The following is a 14,504-nucleotide window of genomic DNA, read 5'->3' on the forward strand; positions in this document are numbered from 1 at the left end:
CTTCCTTCCTTCCTTCCTTCCTTCCTTCCTTCCTTCCTTCCTTCCTTCCTTCCTTCCTTCCTTTCCTTCCCTTCCTTCCTTCCTTTCCTTCCTTCCTCCCTCCCTCCCTCCCTCCCATCCTTCTTTGCTTCCTCTCTTTTTCTTCATTCATTTATTTATTTAAAAAAACCCTTACCTTCTCTCTTAGAATCAATATTGTGTACTTGTTCCAAGGCAGAAGGCTGGTAAGGGCTAGACAATAGTCAGAGTTACATTGCTAGGAAGTATCTGAGGCCAAATTTGAATCCAAGACCTCCCATCTCTTAGGCCTGGCTCTCAGTTCACTGAGCCACCTAGCTCCCTCCTGTTTCCACAGTTTTAAGTTAAAATTTAAAAAAAATCTTTGGGAACACTGTTTTTTTGTTGTTCTACAGTTAAGCTATGATTAGTGCTGTTATTTGAAATGAATTGGGTTAGATGCTCTGTTGAACTTTGTTGGGTGTTCTGAGATATGATAACCTCTACTAAACTACTGAGTGCCCATTTGCTGAACTGAGGCACAGGTTCCTTAAGAGGCATTATGATGATGGGACAGTCAGATAATTGACTCAATGATCTCATCTTTTAGCTTGTTGTTGGGGTTTAAATGACAGTCTAAGATGAGTATTTTTGGAAGTTGCCTAAAGGCTTTCGCATCATATTTGTTAAAGTGTCCCAAACTAAGCCGACTAGTTGAAAATAGAGAAACATGGCAAATTAACTAATTTTGGGGTGGACAGACTATAAAAGCCCTACAGAGTGATTTCTTAGAGGGTCCCTGGGGGGTTCAGTGGCTTTCTCAAAGATCTGTATTCAAATCAATTCCCAGATATTTAGTAGCTATCCTGAGCAAACTATTTAATATGCCTCTGCTTGCCTCAGTTTTTTCATCTGTCAAATGGGGAAAATAATAGCACCTACCAGGGTTGTTTTGAGAATTAAATGAGATAATAATTGTAAAGTGCTTAGGATAGTGCCTGGTACATAGTAAGTGTTATAGAAATGTTAGCTATTGTTATTACTGTAGTTATTATTATTATTATTATTATTTTATCTGTAAAGTGCTTTGTAAACCTTAAAGTGCTCTATCAATGCTAGGTATTAGCTATGGTTATTGTTATTTATTAAAGTGAATTTTTTTTCACATAGCATCCTTCTTGATTATAAGTTTATATGGTTTACTAACCTGCTTCAATACTCTTGTTATTGAAACTTTTTTTCTACCAGGTATTTTGCATCATTTAGATATAGATAACTTTCTTTATTACTGCCAAAAAGGCAATAATAGAGAACATAGAGATAAAGGACTATATGACCAAAAGATTTCTAAAAGTGGGGAGTAGACATAGAGCCATGAGGGAGAAAGCAACTGGGAACTGACAAAAACTTATCTAAGAAGAGAAAGTCTGGCAACTTAGAACCTGTTGTTAAGTATAAGACATGCCCTCAAGTGGGTATAGTTTACCCATTTTTTAAAGATTTTTTTAGATTTTAATAGATATGTTAGTTTTTATCCACTGAGTCTAGAATTAGAAAAAATTAAATTACAACTAGAGGGTTTTCAGATTAAGTATAATGGAATTTTTTTAAAAAGGAATGGCTACCTGAAATCACTAAAAATGTAATTTTCTCCCCGAACCCCATGTCTTTGAGACTAATAAAGGACACCAGATATCTGGGGTAATTTTAATGTGATCCTTCTTTGATCCATTAGGAAGGATTTAATAACCTTTGATGTCCTTTCTTGACACATGACACTATCAGAGAATATAACCATAGAATCCTGAAACTAAGGATGTGCCAAGGCCATGTGTTCAGGATAAGAATATATGTGAAAGAAAAGGAAGAAATAGCATTGTTCATTTCTGCATATAAAAGGTTCTGATTTGAAATTTTCTTTTCTTTTTTGTTTTACAATGTAGCATACTATTGTTCAGTTGCTTTTCAGTCATGTCCAACTTTTTGTGAACCATTTTGGGATTTTGTTGGCAAAGACACTGGAGTGCTTTGCTGTTTCCTTCTCCAGCTCATTTTATAGATGAGGAAATTGAGGCAAAGATTTTTAAGTGACTTTCCCAGGGTCACACAGCTATTAAGTGTCTGAAATCAAGATTTGAACTCATGAAGTGTTTCTGATTACTGGCCTAGAACACTATCCACTGCTGCTTCGAGTGTACTATATTCATAGAATGATAACTAGATCAAATTAATTTTGAATAACCTGTGTTTCCTTCAAGGTTTTAAGGATCTGTGGATTCTTCACACTCCCTCTGTCAACGGCAGATCTTAACCCTTTCCATATCCTCCTTAGCAGATATTTCAATAATTGAGTGGGGAGAAAAAAAAATCATTCTTTGCTGAACAATTATTTGTTGAGCGACTTCTCATAGAGGGGTGGGGATGAAGAAACATTTATATATAGTAGCTACTGTGTGCTAAGTAGTATTTTAAGCTCATTTCAAATATTATCTCTTTTCATCCTTAAAACTTTTGATCCTTAAAGCAATCCAAGGAGGTAGGGGTGTTATTATTGCCTTTGTTTTACAGTTGAGGGAGTTGAAGTAGAATGGAGTTAAAGTACTTTGCTTTGAGTAGAGAGCTTCTAAGTGTTTGAGAAAGGATTTGAATTTGGGCTGGCTGACTCCAAGCTCAATTTTCTATACATGACATCACCTAACTGCCCCATTTGAAAGAATCACAAATTATAAAGTTTCATAAATGACAAAGTGCCATTCAACCATTAGATGGTATTATTTGAAATCAGTTTCATGAAGTATAATATTAATCATAAATAATATCAATTATTTTAATATCATAATTAATATTATTTTGAAATCAATATAATTAAGAAACATGTATTATCCAGTGCTGAATTGTACTTGGCATTCAGCTAGGTACTACTTAAAGAGAATTTCATTTATCTGGGCTCTGCCCTCTAGGAGCCTGCAAGTTAAGGCAAACCTAATTAAAAAGTCATGCAGATAGAATAAAGGCACAAAACCACCCACAGGTGTGAATACTGAAATATCTCTATTGGATTCAAGTGATGGGAGTGTGCATTTGAGAGACTTCTGGAGAATGGGCAAAATGAAATAAAGAATGGGGAGAGCAGCTGTAAAGACACACGTTCACCCAAACAGAAGGGCTTCATGAGGAATGAGGGGATTTCAGGACCTGTAGAAATGATGAGAGTGAGCTTAATATATTATGAGACAAAAATGATGATTCAGAGGTAAAAATAAACATGTGCGTCCTAGGTTCTAGCCCTAGAAACGAGTGGGTCAGTCTAGATATATTTTAAATGCAAAACAACTTTGTCATTATATAGTAGTATGAAGTATCAAAGCCCTGGAGGTAGATTTAATATGAAGAAAAGCACAAAACCCAGAATGTTTGCAAATATTAAAGAAATAGTAGAATTCTTTTATCTTTTTTTTAGAGGGGAAGATAATACCTGAGGGGCAGCTGGGTGTATTAGGAGTGCCAGGCTTGGGTTTGGGATGCCTTGGGTTCAAATGTGGCCTCAGATACTTCCTACCTGTGTGATCCTGAGGAAGTCACTTAACCTTGTTTGCCTAGTCTACTCTTCTGTCTTAGAGTTGCTACCAAGCAGAAAGTAAAGGTTAAAAATATATATATATATATAAAACCAGCACCCCAAAGGGAAGAGAAGGCTATTAGTATTATAAATTATCTTTTCAATGTTTTTCTCTAGATTGTTCTATTTCACAAAACTAAACTTGATGCATTTGCATCCAAATACATGAATATATTTTTAAAAATCTTCAGTTAATCAACAATAATAGTCAGCATTTTTATAGTGCTTTTCAGGTTTGAAAAAACACATCTCATTTGATCATTCCAACAACCTTGAGAGTATTATTAGAATCCCCATTTAACAGTTGAGAAAACTGAGAAAATTGAGAAAACAGTGACCTGCCCTGGTTCACATAGTTAGTAAGTGCCTGAGGCTGGATTTAAATTAAGGTCTTTCTAAAGCCATATCTAGTGCTCTATCTAAAGTGCCACATGGCTGCCAAGCATTTATTAACTACTCTCTGTACAAGTCACACTGCTTAGCATTAGGGATACAAATATATATTAAAAAAAGAAGAAGCAATCCCTAGGATCATAGATAGAGAAGTAGAACTATAATGGGGATTTTCTAGTTGAACCTAGTGTAGGAAACTGAGGACTAGGTAAAACAGCTCAGGTCCTTTGATTGCCAAATTCCATATTCTTCCCACTGCATTGTCTTTCTCATGAACTTCAAAAACTCTGATTTTATTAGTGTGGGTGCTGAAAAAGATTGAAATATTTAAATTATTTTATTTATCTCATTACATATTTCCCAATTATACATAAAAATAATTTTAAAACTCATTAAAATTTTTTTCACCCCCAATTCTCTCCCTCTTTGACAAAACAAGCATCTGATTTCAATTATACTTGTGGGGGTCATCTCAAACGTATATATGAATATTAGCCATGTTGAAAAAAAACAACACAACCAAAATAAAACAAGTAAAGATAGTAAAAAGAACTGCTACAGAGTGAAATTTTTGTATACCTCTAGCAAAAAGTCTTTTATGAATTTGGCAGTTTCCTTTGTTCCTCTCCCACCCCAACCCCACCCTACCCTATCCACCTCCAAAAAAAGACTACCTGATGGCAGTTCCTGATGTCGAGGCTCTCCAAACCTTTCTAGGCTAATCTTCTGAACAGTTTGCTCCCTGCCTCAAAGCGTTCCGATTGTGGTAGAACTTGCTCAGCTTGTACTGTACAGGCATGACCTCTGAGAACCCAAAGTCACTACCAAACCACAGTGGTAGATCAGAGGAGGACTCGAATAGAAGTGTAGCCTTCTGTTTACACTTGTATTAAGTGCCAAGGCTGAAATATCATTCTTGTTCCATGGCAGCATGGGTGAAAATTTGCAAACATATCATTCCAAAAGATCTTGTGTTTAATGCAAAATCATTTATCTAATTTGCTGAGGTCTTTCTTTATTTTTCAAGCTCATCATGTAAGAAAACTACTTGTTGCCTTGAAAGGTATGCTGCATGTTTTATAGTGAGTGTAGTTAAGTCATTTCTTGCCCTCATTGTTTCCTAATAAAAATACTCTTAAGTTTATTATGCAATTATATTGAACTGGTGAGCTGCAGTTTACACCAGGAAGAGACAAGATTTTTGAAATCTGTTTCAGGATTTTGTTGTGCAGAGATTATCATGAAACATTATCCATTGTCTGCAAAGAGAGTAGGTGACCTGCCTGGGTAGTAGTCACTCACAGGTCAGATAATAGCTTATTTCTGAATTACTGTAGATTTTGTCTGGACTTGTAAATGAACTTGAAAAGAAGAAGCTTTGATGTTGGATGTTGGAAAATAATGGAGAATGTTCTCTGCCTTGGAACCAATACTTCGTATTGATTGTAAGACAGAAAGTAAGGGTTTAAAAAAGAGGAGGAGAATCTAGGTGGTTCAGTGGATAGAGAGGGTAGGTTTAGAGACAGGAGGTCCTGGGTTCAAATGTAGCTTCAGACACTTCCTAACTGAGTGACCCCGGGTAAGTAACTTCCATTGCCTAGTCCTTACCACTCTTCTGCCTTGGAACCAATACTTAGTATTGATTCTGAGATTCTAAGGAGTATATTTTTTTAAAAAAGAGAAAAGAAGATAATGAAGAAGAAAAAGTTAGAGTTTTTCAGAACACAGACATTTCTGTATACCTACTAATCTGATTTTGGTTATACTCCACAGGGTAGGGAATGAATCTTCTTTTTAGTTTTAGAAACCATCTTTTCTGTTGCTATTTAGTAAATAGTTGTAGCACGGGGGAAAATGAGTACTTGATCTCTGACTGCTTGGTGTGTTGACCCTTGTTTCAAGTATCTTTTCATTGCAGCTCAAGGAATATGAAGCCCAGCACAGACAGTCAGGCACCTTGGATCCTGCAGACTGGCCAGATGGTTCTTATCCATCATTTGATGGCTCTTCTAACTGCAATGTAAGTACTCTGACCTCTTTAAATACCTTGATCATTTTTAGCTGAGAGACCTCTGAACTGTCGTTGTATTAATTTGTACATTGTTGCTAGAAACTAAGAGTGTCGGACTTCGAGTCAGGGAGATCGGAGTTTGAATCTTGCCACTGCCACTTATTAGCTCTGCGACTTAATCTTGCTTCCATTAATTTTTCTCATTAGTAAAATGAGTGTAGTACTTGCCTCCTGGGTTTATGGTGAAACTCAAGTGTGATAATATACGTAAATATTTTGCAACTTTATGGTTCTTTGGAATGTCAGTTATTCAGTTATACCTGTGATAATATCTTTGGCAAACAAATCTTTTTTATTAGATATTTATTATTGATGCTTATTATCAGAGAGGTGTTGAAAGAGGTTATTTCTGGAGAATACCTATCATAGAGTCCAGATGGAAGAGGGGATGGTGAGATCCAACACATTCTTCTGTTTGGGGATGATATTGTCTTGATTTGTATCAAGCCCAGTAAAGTTGCATAGCTTCCTAGAAGAGATCCATAATCACTCAAAGGTGTTTGGTCTGTGTAGCCACACAAGAAAAACTAAGTAAATGAAAAATATCTGGTGCTTAGATTTCTCTGTCTTTGAAAGGACCCTCTATAGAGTATGTTTAACAGTATATACAGATATATACATATATGCCTATAAAACATGTATGTATACACACACACACATACACACACCCTCTTCCATATATTGGGGGTTAGTCCGGATAAAGTTTTTTTGTTTTTGATGTTCTTTTTGCAAATTTTAATTTTAAAATGAAATTTTGTATATTTATTGTGTTAAAAATAATATATTTTATACATTACTGAGTTTCTAAACTTTTTTCTTTGTCTTCTGCTGGCCTTTGCATGTTGTCTGTGGCTTCCGCAAAACTCCCCTCAAATTCCCATTTAATCTCTTATGCCAGCCTGAGATATTTCAAAATCATGATGAGGAAAGGCATGATGTGAAAGGGATACTTGTATATCTGGTATAGCCAGCAAGTTGGATTCCAAGTTGAACGGAGGAAGATAATGGGCTTTGGGCAAATTTGCAGAATTCTTTTGCTTTTCTCAAGCTTCCAATGAAAGCTAAGACTCATCTTTTTAAATCCCAACTTTCTACCAGTGTTGTTTTATAACCTCAAGATTTAGAATACAAATGCCTCTCAAGAAATAAAGATGAACATTACACAGAGGGCAATGACATGATGCATAGTGAATATAAGCAGGCTGCAACAGGATTGAAGGAGGAATAGGAAATGGAAGAATGTGGAAGGAGAACTAGATATAAAAGATGTGATTAAAGAATTTTATTATAGAAAGAGAAAATGGTCTGCTCACATAGTATCTGGAGAAAGCAAGGAAGGTCTCCAGCATGTTGGAAAGACCCTCCCTTGTGAACTTTTTTTTTTTAAACCCTTACCTTCTGTCTTAGAGTCAATACTGGGTATTGGCCCCAAAGCAGAAGGAGTGGTAAGGGTAGGTAATGGGGGTCAAGTGACTTGCCCAGGGTCACACAGCTGGGAAGTGTCTGAGGCCAGATTTGAACCTAGGACCTCCCATCTCTAGGCCTGGCTCTCAATCCATTGAGCTACCCAGCTGCCCCCCCTCTCCCCTTGTGAACTTTTGCTAGGACATGAACAGTACCTGCACAGGATAGGCAGGCATGGATAGATTGAAAGTTGCGCTAGTGGAGGGAACTCTCAAAATGTCCTCTCAGATCATCCTTCCTCCACTCTCTCATTTGCCAAGTCTGTCTTCATATCTTTATCAGCCACAGTTCTTGCTGTTTCACTCCTACTCTCAGAAATGCCTCATGACTCTTTTTTTTAAACCTATACCTTCCATCTCAGAATCAATACTGTGTATTGATGCCAAGTTGGGTTAAGTGACTTGCCCAGAGTCACAAAGGTAGGAAGTGTCTGAGACCACATTTGAACCCAGAACCTCCCATCTCTAAGCCTGGCTCTCAATCTAATGAGCCACCTAGCTGCACATCCCCATGACTCCCTTTGTCTACCAAGTAAAATTCAAACTCCTCTGCCACCCAGCATTTAAGGACCTCCTCCATTACGTGCTGCCATGTCTTTCAAACCTTATCATGTGCTATCAACCTTCAGATAACAGAACCAAACTAGACTTCTCTCTGACCTGACCATACCATATGTTTCCTCTATCATCTTGCCTTTGCTCACATTGCTTTGTAGTCCTAGAATGTCCTCCTTCCTTCTCTTCAGTTATTTACTACTCTTTAAAAAAAAAAAGCCCTTCTCTAATGATACCTCCTGCCTGATGCCTTCTTGATCCCATTGCTCTTCAGTCATTTCAGTCTTTGTGACCAATCCCATTTACAGTTTTCTTGGCAAAGAAAGTAGAGTGGTTTGCCATTTCCTTCTCCAGCTCATTTTAAAGATGAGGATATTGAGGAAAAAAGGATTAAGCATCTTGCCCAGATTTGTATAGCCAATAAGTGTCTGAGAATGAATTTCAACTCAGGAAAAGGAGTCTTCCTGACTCCAGACCTGATCTTCTATCCACTAGGCCACCTAGCTGATCTGCATCCCCATTAGCCTTTTTTTTTTGCCCATCAGACTTCCAAAGCACTTGTTTTTAGACCTCAAATGCAGTGACATATGTAAAATGCTTTAAGTATTATGTAAGTTTTAGCTATAATTTTTGCTGTCTTTTTATTGCACTTTGCTGTATTGTTCTATTTGAATTGTTTTTGTAATTTTTTCACTGGTTATCCCAGTGAGACATATGCAAAAAATGGGAGGTCTTTCAGGGCTAAAAGATATACCTTGAAACGTAAAAGGTGATGTTTTGTATATAAAATGGATGCTACCCACTCAAGAGAAGGTGGAAGCTTGAGTAGCTCTGTTACAGATGAAGAAGCCTTTTTAGATAATGAACTCACCTTTAGGGAACACACTTAATTTACTTTTAGGGTACACACTACACTCACACTATTGTCAGGAGCCATATTTCTGTAGAAGATTCCCCAAAGGAATATGGAAAATGAAATTTGCCGAATTAGGAATGATCTCCCCCGGACAGAGTGTGAAGTATCTTACTGAGAGAAGGGGCTTTTGAGTCAGAGAACTGTCAAAACTGAAGAAGCCAAACCTTTCCCATCATTCTTCCTGAAGTATCTGTCTAGGTATTGTTTTGTTGTTGTTGTTTTTTTCCACTGTAAATTCTATAAAGGCAAAGATAGGTTTTGTCTAAACCTTGTATCTAGTGTAGCCCTCACGCACTTATTTGTAAACAATAGGTGCTTACTTCATATATATTGAAATAATAGTGTCCTTTCTTTTAAAAATGTGCTGTGGCTCTTCGAGGGTGTCTTTTCAAGATGTGGTTTGGAATTTTACCTGCCAATCCCTTGCATTCTGACTTTCAACCCCACCCCCACCTCCAGTCCACTGAAACTTTTTCCAGAGTCCTACACAACCAATTGTCAAATTTAATAATTTTTTTCCTGGTCCTTATCCTGTCTGACCTCTACAGCTTTTGACATTTTGAATTACTCCCATGCCCTCTTCCTGGATATTTTCTCCTGGTTTTTTGACTTCTGTGACTGTTCCTTCCAGATCTCTTGCTGGTACATTTTCCATTTCCTACCTACTAATTGTGGATATCCCCTAAGGCTTCTTTCTAGGTTTCTTTTTCTTCTGTCTGTCTGGTCTAACCCTTTGTAATTTCAGTCACTGATCAATGATCACATCTGTGCAGGAAACTCCTAATTTGTTTAAATCCCTAATCTCTGTCCTATTCTGTCTGGCCCACTGCCTGTGGAACATGTCCACCTGGGTACTATCTCTAGTATTTAAACTCATTAGAATATAACCTAAAATAGATCCAGATTATTCTATATTGGGACCTCTAGTAAGTTATCATAGTGAGACTCTAAAGATGAAGTCATCAGAACTGCTTATCTTTTGTTTTATAAATTAAATTTGATACTTGGAGGAATAATATCCCTTATGTTTCATTTTTGATGTCAGTTGACACTAATCCCATTAGATGCCACATTCTCTTTGAAAATAAGATAGGCATAACAAATGATTTTCAACAGCTACTCGGTTACACACAGTATCTTTGGGGAATTTTTGGTATTTAATCATGTTGTTAGTGGTTCACAAGTAAAAGGTCACTCATGCAGTTCAATTCTATAAATTCTACTGAGCATTTACTATGTACTGGGCAACAGATAACTTTTGGGGTAATACAAAAAGGAATAAGATTTGTCCTCTTTCATTTTGGACTAAGGACTTGAATTTAGTTTTCAGGCCCTTTATTTAAAGTTTGAGTGACATTTCTTGGATTTTTTTTCTTTTCTAGCCATCCATATTCCCAGACTCACACAATTGGATTACCACCCTGCCCCATCTATCAAAGACTTTAGGGAAGTGGAATTAGAATCTGGTCTAATGAGTAGGAGTCTGAGAAATTTTTTTCTTCCTTAATTTATTTATGGTTAACCTTAAAACTTGTACTTGTTTGGTTTAGTTTTAGTTAGAAAATAAAATATTTGGGAACAAATAAGAAATATATACACTGTAGGCTTATATTAGAAAGATGCTTCTAATACCTTAGTCACATAGTTTCTCAACTTTTTGAACTCCAGTGATCTTCCAATGACATTTCAGCTATCCACTGGCATTATAATGATTTGAAGCGAATTTTCTTTTAAAAAAAATTCTTACCTTTTGTCTCAGAATTGGTACTAAGTATCAGTTCCAAGGTGGAAGAGGAATAAGGGCTATATAACTGGAATTAAATGACTTGCCTAGCACTGCACAGCTGGGAAGTATCTGAGATCAGATTTGAATTTAGGACTTCATTTCATCTCTAGGCCTGGCCTTCTATCCACTGAGCCACTTAGCTGCCTATAGACCTTATTTTCAACCAGAATTTATCTACCATTAAGATCTCTGAAGCATCAATTTACTCTTTAACCCCTTACCTCTGTTCTACTTTTGTGACTCCTCTTGAGTTGAATGTGATCATGCCATCCTTATCTTGACTTCTATTTCTTCTCTTCTTATTCTCTAATTTTATCATTAACCCAGCCCTTAGACCTTTTTATTGATATGCTTGTTACCCTTCTGACCATTTCCATGATGTTCTCACTAGGACTTTTATAATTCCTGTCTTCTTGATCTTCAGTTAAACAATAGTAGAAAAGAAAATCATGACATTCTATAGAATGGATCCACTGAAAATCTATCCTGTCTAATTTCAGATGGACCCACTCTTTTTTTTATTCATCTTCTGACTCTATATGAAATTGCCCAGCAATGATTCTATTAAACTTTTTCTGCTCTTTTCAAACTCAAATACATATTTCTTCCCCAACCCCGTCACTATCACTTTTTTTTTTTTAAGTCCTTCTCTTCCATCTTAGAATCAGTACTGTGTATTGATTCTAAGGTAGAGGAGCAGTAAGCGTCAGACAATGAAGGCTAAGTGACTTGTCCAGGGTCACAGAGCTAGGCAGTGTCTGAGGTCAGATCTGAACCCAGGACCTCCTGTCATCTCTAGGACTGCCTCTATCCATTGAATCACCTAGCTGCCCTCCACCCCTATCACTCTTAGTGGATGATCTTAATCCTTTTTTGAAAAGTTTGAAGCTACACAGTGTGAGCTCCCTCAATATCCCTTTTCCCATCTTAGAAATTCTCATATTCATCCATCCTTTCTTTCCTGTGTCACAATAAGTATCCTTCTTCCTTACCAAAATTTAACTCTTCACCTGAGAGGTAGATCTGTATTTTCACCTCTTGGAAGACCTTGCTGTAGTGAACATTGCCACTCTTTTTTGCATCCTCATTTTCTCCGTCAGCATTGATTGGCTCTTGATTTTCTACCATCAGATATATGTAGCCATATTCAGAATTTCTTTCCCTCTACTCTGTTTTTCTCCCTTAAGTTATTCTTATACCTCTTACATTTCCTTTACTACCTAGTTGCTGTTGTTGAGCCATTTCATTTGTATTCAACTCTTGGTGACCCTATTTGGAATTTTCTTGGCAAAGATTTTGGAATGGTTTGCCTTTTCCTTCTCCAACTTATATTACAGATGAGGAAACTGAGGCACACACGTTTCAGTGACTTGACCAAGACTACATAGCGAGGAGGTATCTGAGGTCAGTTTTAAACTCAAGAAGAGTCTTCCTGACTTGAGGCCTGACACTCCAGCTATTATACCACCAAGTTGCCCCACTACCTACCTATAGGCTAGTGTATACATTCTTTGTCCCTACCTCTTCATAACATATTCAATTTTGTTCCAACCCACCCTACAGAAACCAATATCATAGGTATAGCAAAGTGGTTCTGTGGATAGAGAGCCAGGCATGGAGATGGGAGGTCCTAAGTTCAAATTTGGCCATATATACTTCCTAACTGCATGTCTCTAGGCAAATCACTTGACTCCATTTGCCTAGTCTTTACCACTCTTCTACCTTGGAACTGATACTTAGAATCAATTCTCTAATTTTGTAATGCTTGCTACTGTGAACCAGCTTATTTTCAGTATTGTCTGCTCTCCTGATTTCTTTGACACTAATATACTGGCTTTTTTATTATTCTTCATATTATATATTCCATGCCTAGAATGCTCTTCCTCCTTTATCTTGGCTTTTGTGGGTTCCTTCAAGTCAAGCTTAACTCTCACCTTTAACAGGAAGCTTTTACCAATCCTCCCTAATTCTAATTAATCCATTTGATTATTTCCAATTCATCTTATTTGTAAATAGTTGTTTGCATGTTGCCGTTGCCATTTGTGAGGTCCCTAAGAGCAGCAATTATCTTTTACCTTTCTTTGTATCCCCAGTATTTAGCATAGTCCCTGGCACATAATAGTTGCTTAATAAATGTTTATTACCTGGCTAACCTCAGCCTTCCTCTACTCCATTCTTTATGTGGCCAGATTAATTGTTTTGGAAGAGCACATTTTCACTCATGTCATTCTAATACTCTGAATCCTTCAGTGGGTCTCCATTGAGTAAAATTCAGCCTCTTCACTCTACCATTTTTGGTCCCTTGTGATCTGGTATCAATTTACTTTTTCATTCTAAACTTCTACAACTCTTCTGCATGTTTACCTATTTCACCAACTTGCTTTCCCACCTTTATATTTTTGTTCATGCTGTTCTCTTCACAAATAATGTTCTGCCTCCCAGTTCTACCCATTTAAATCCTATCTTTCATTCTAGAACTTAGCTTAAACTACACATTCTTACTGAAATGTTCCATCTTCCTTATAGTTGGATGTGTTGTGCATCTTCTTTACCAATATTTGTACCTGTTTTAAGGCATGTCTTAACATTAGACTTATTTATGGACTTGTCGTCTCCCTAACATACTGTAAGTTCCATCAGTTTAGAAACATTGTCTTATATATCACTGTACTATTCACCATCTTGACTTCTCGCCATTAAAAAAAAAAAAATCTAAACTGCAATATGTTCTAGTGCCCCTGGGGAAGATAAAAGTTATTCCCTTGTTTTCCCATTAGACTTGAATGGAGGATCATGAATTCTCTCACTTGAAAAGGAAGAAATAATAGCTATATGTCACCTAGACTTTTGCTTATTTAGCTACTAGGTTTCTACTGTTATTTATTTACTTCCATTTCTTTAGTAGAAAACTTATAGTTAAATCATAACGAGGAACATTTGCCTAACATTGATAATTTGGATTTTCTTTATAGGGTCACAGAATGTAGAGCTGGAAGTATAACCCCTTTATCTTGCAGATGAGGAAGATGAGGCTTGAATAAATTGGGAATTGCTCAAGATCTTAGAATGACTTCCAGCTTTTAAAAAAAAAAAAAAAAACCCTACCTTCCAATGTAGAATCAATACCATGTATTGGTTCCAAGGCAGAAGGGTGGTAATGGCTAGGCAGTGGTGGTTAAGTGACTTGCCTGGAGTCATACAACTAGGAAGTATCTGAGGTCAGATTTGATCTAAGGATCTCCCATCACTAAACCTGGCTCTCAATCTATAGAGTCATCTAACTGCCCCCTTTACCTTCTATCTTAGGTAAAACTCTTAAGAAGGGCAAGGGCTGGATAAATGTGCTTAAGTGACTTGTCCAGGATCACACAGCTAGGAAGTATCCTCAAGCTTCCCTTTTCAACTGTATGAAATTATTCTTTTTATGTAATTTTATTTTTACCTTTTGAAATTAATAAGCATTTCTTTTCTTTCCTTTTCATTTTCTCCCACTTGAATACTTGTAACAAACATATATAGTTAAGCAAACATCCCCATATTGGCTATATATAAAACATATGTCCAATTCTGCATCTTGACTCGATCACCTCTTTCATTAGGAGGTATATAGTTTGTTTCAAAATTGCTTCTTTCAAATTATGGATCCATCATTGCATTGATCAGAGTTCTTAAGTCTTTCAAAATTGTATGGATAATATTCTCTT

The 14,504-nt window shown here is 36.7% G+C and overlaps 1 protein-coding gene across 1 annotated transcript in view; it reads left to right on the forward strand.

Moving 5' to 3' along the window:
* The first annotated feature begins 5,974 nt into the window (after positions 1-5,974).
* The window catches only part of SASH1 (SAM and SH3 domain containing 1), a 108,545-nt gene continuing 100,015 nt past the window's right edge, over positions 5,975-14,504 (forward strand). The window contains exon 1 of the mRNA XM_044675459.1: positions 5,975-6,029. The gene's annotated coding sequence lies outside the window, so the exon portion shown is untranslated. The remainder of the gene's footprint in view (positions 6,030-14,504) is intronic.

This window comes from Gracilinanus agilis, chromosome 4 (genome assembly GCF_016433145.1).
Source record: "Gracilinanus agilis isolate LMUSP501 chromosome 4, AgileGrace, whole genome shotgun sequence".
NCBI lineage: Eukaryota > Metazoa > Chordata > Mammalia > Didelphimorphia > Didelphidae > Gracilinanus > Gracilinanus agilis.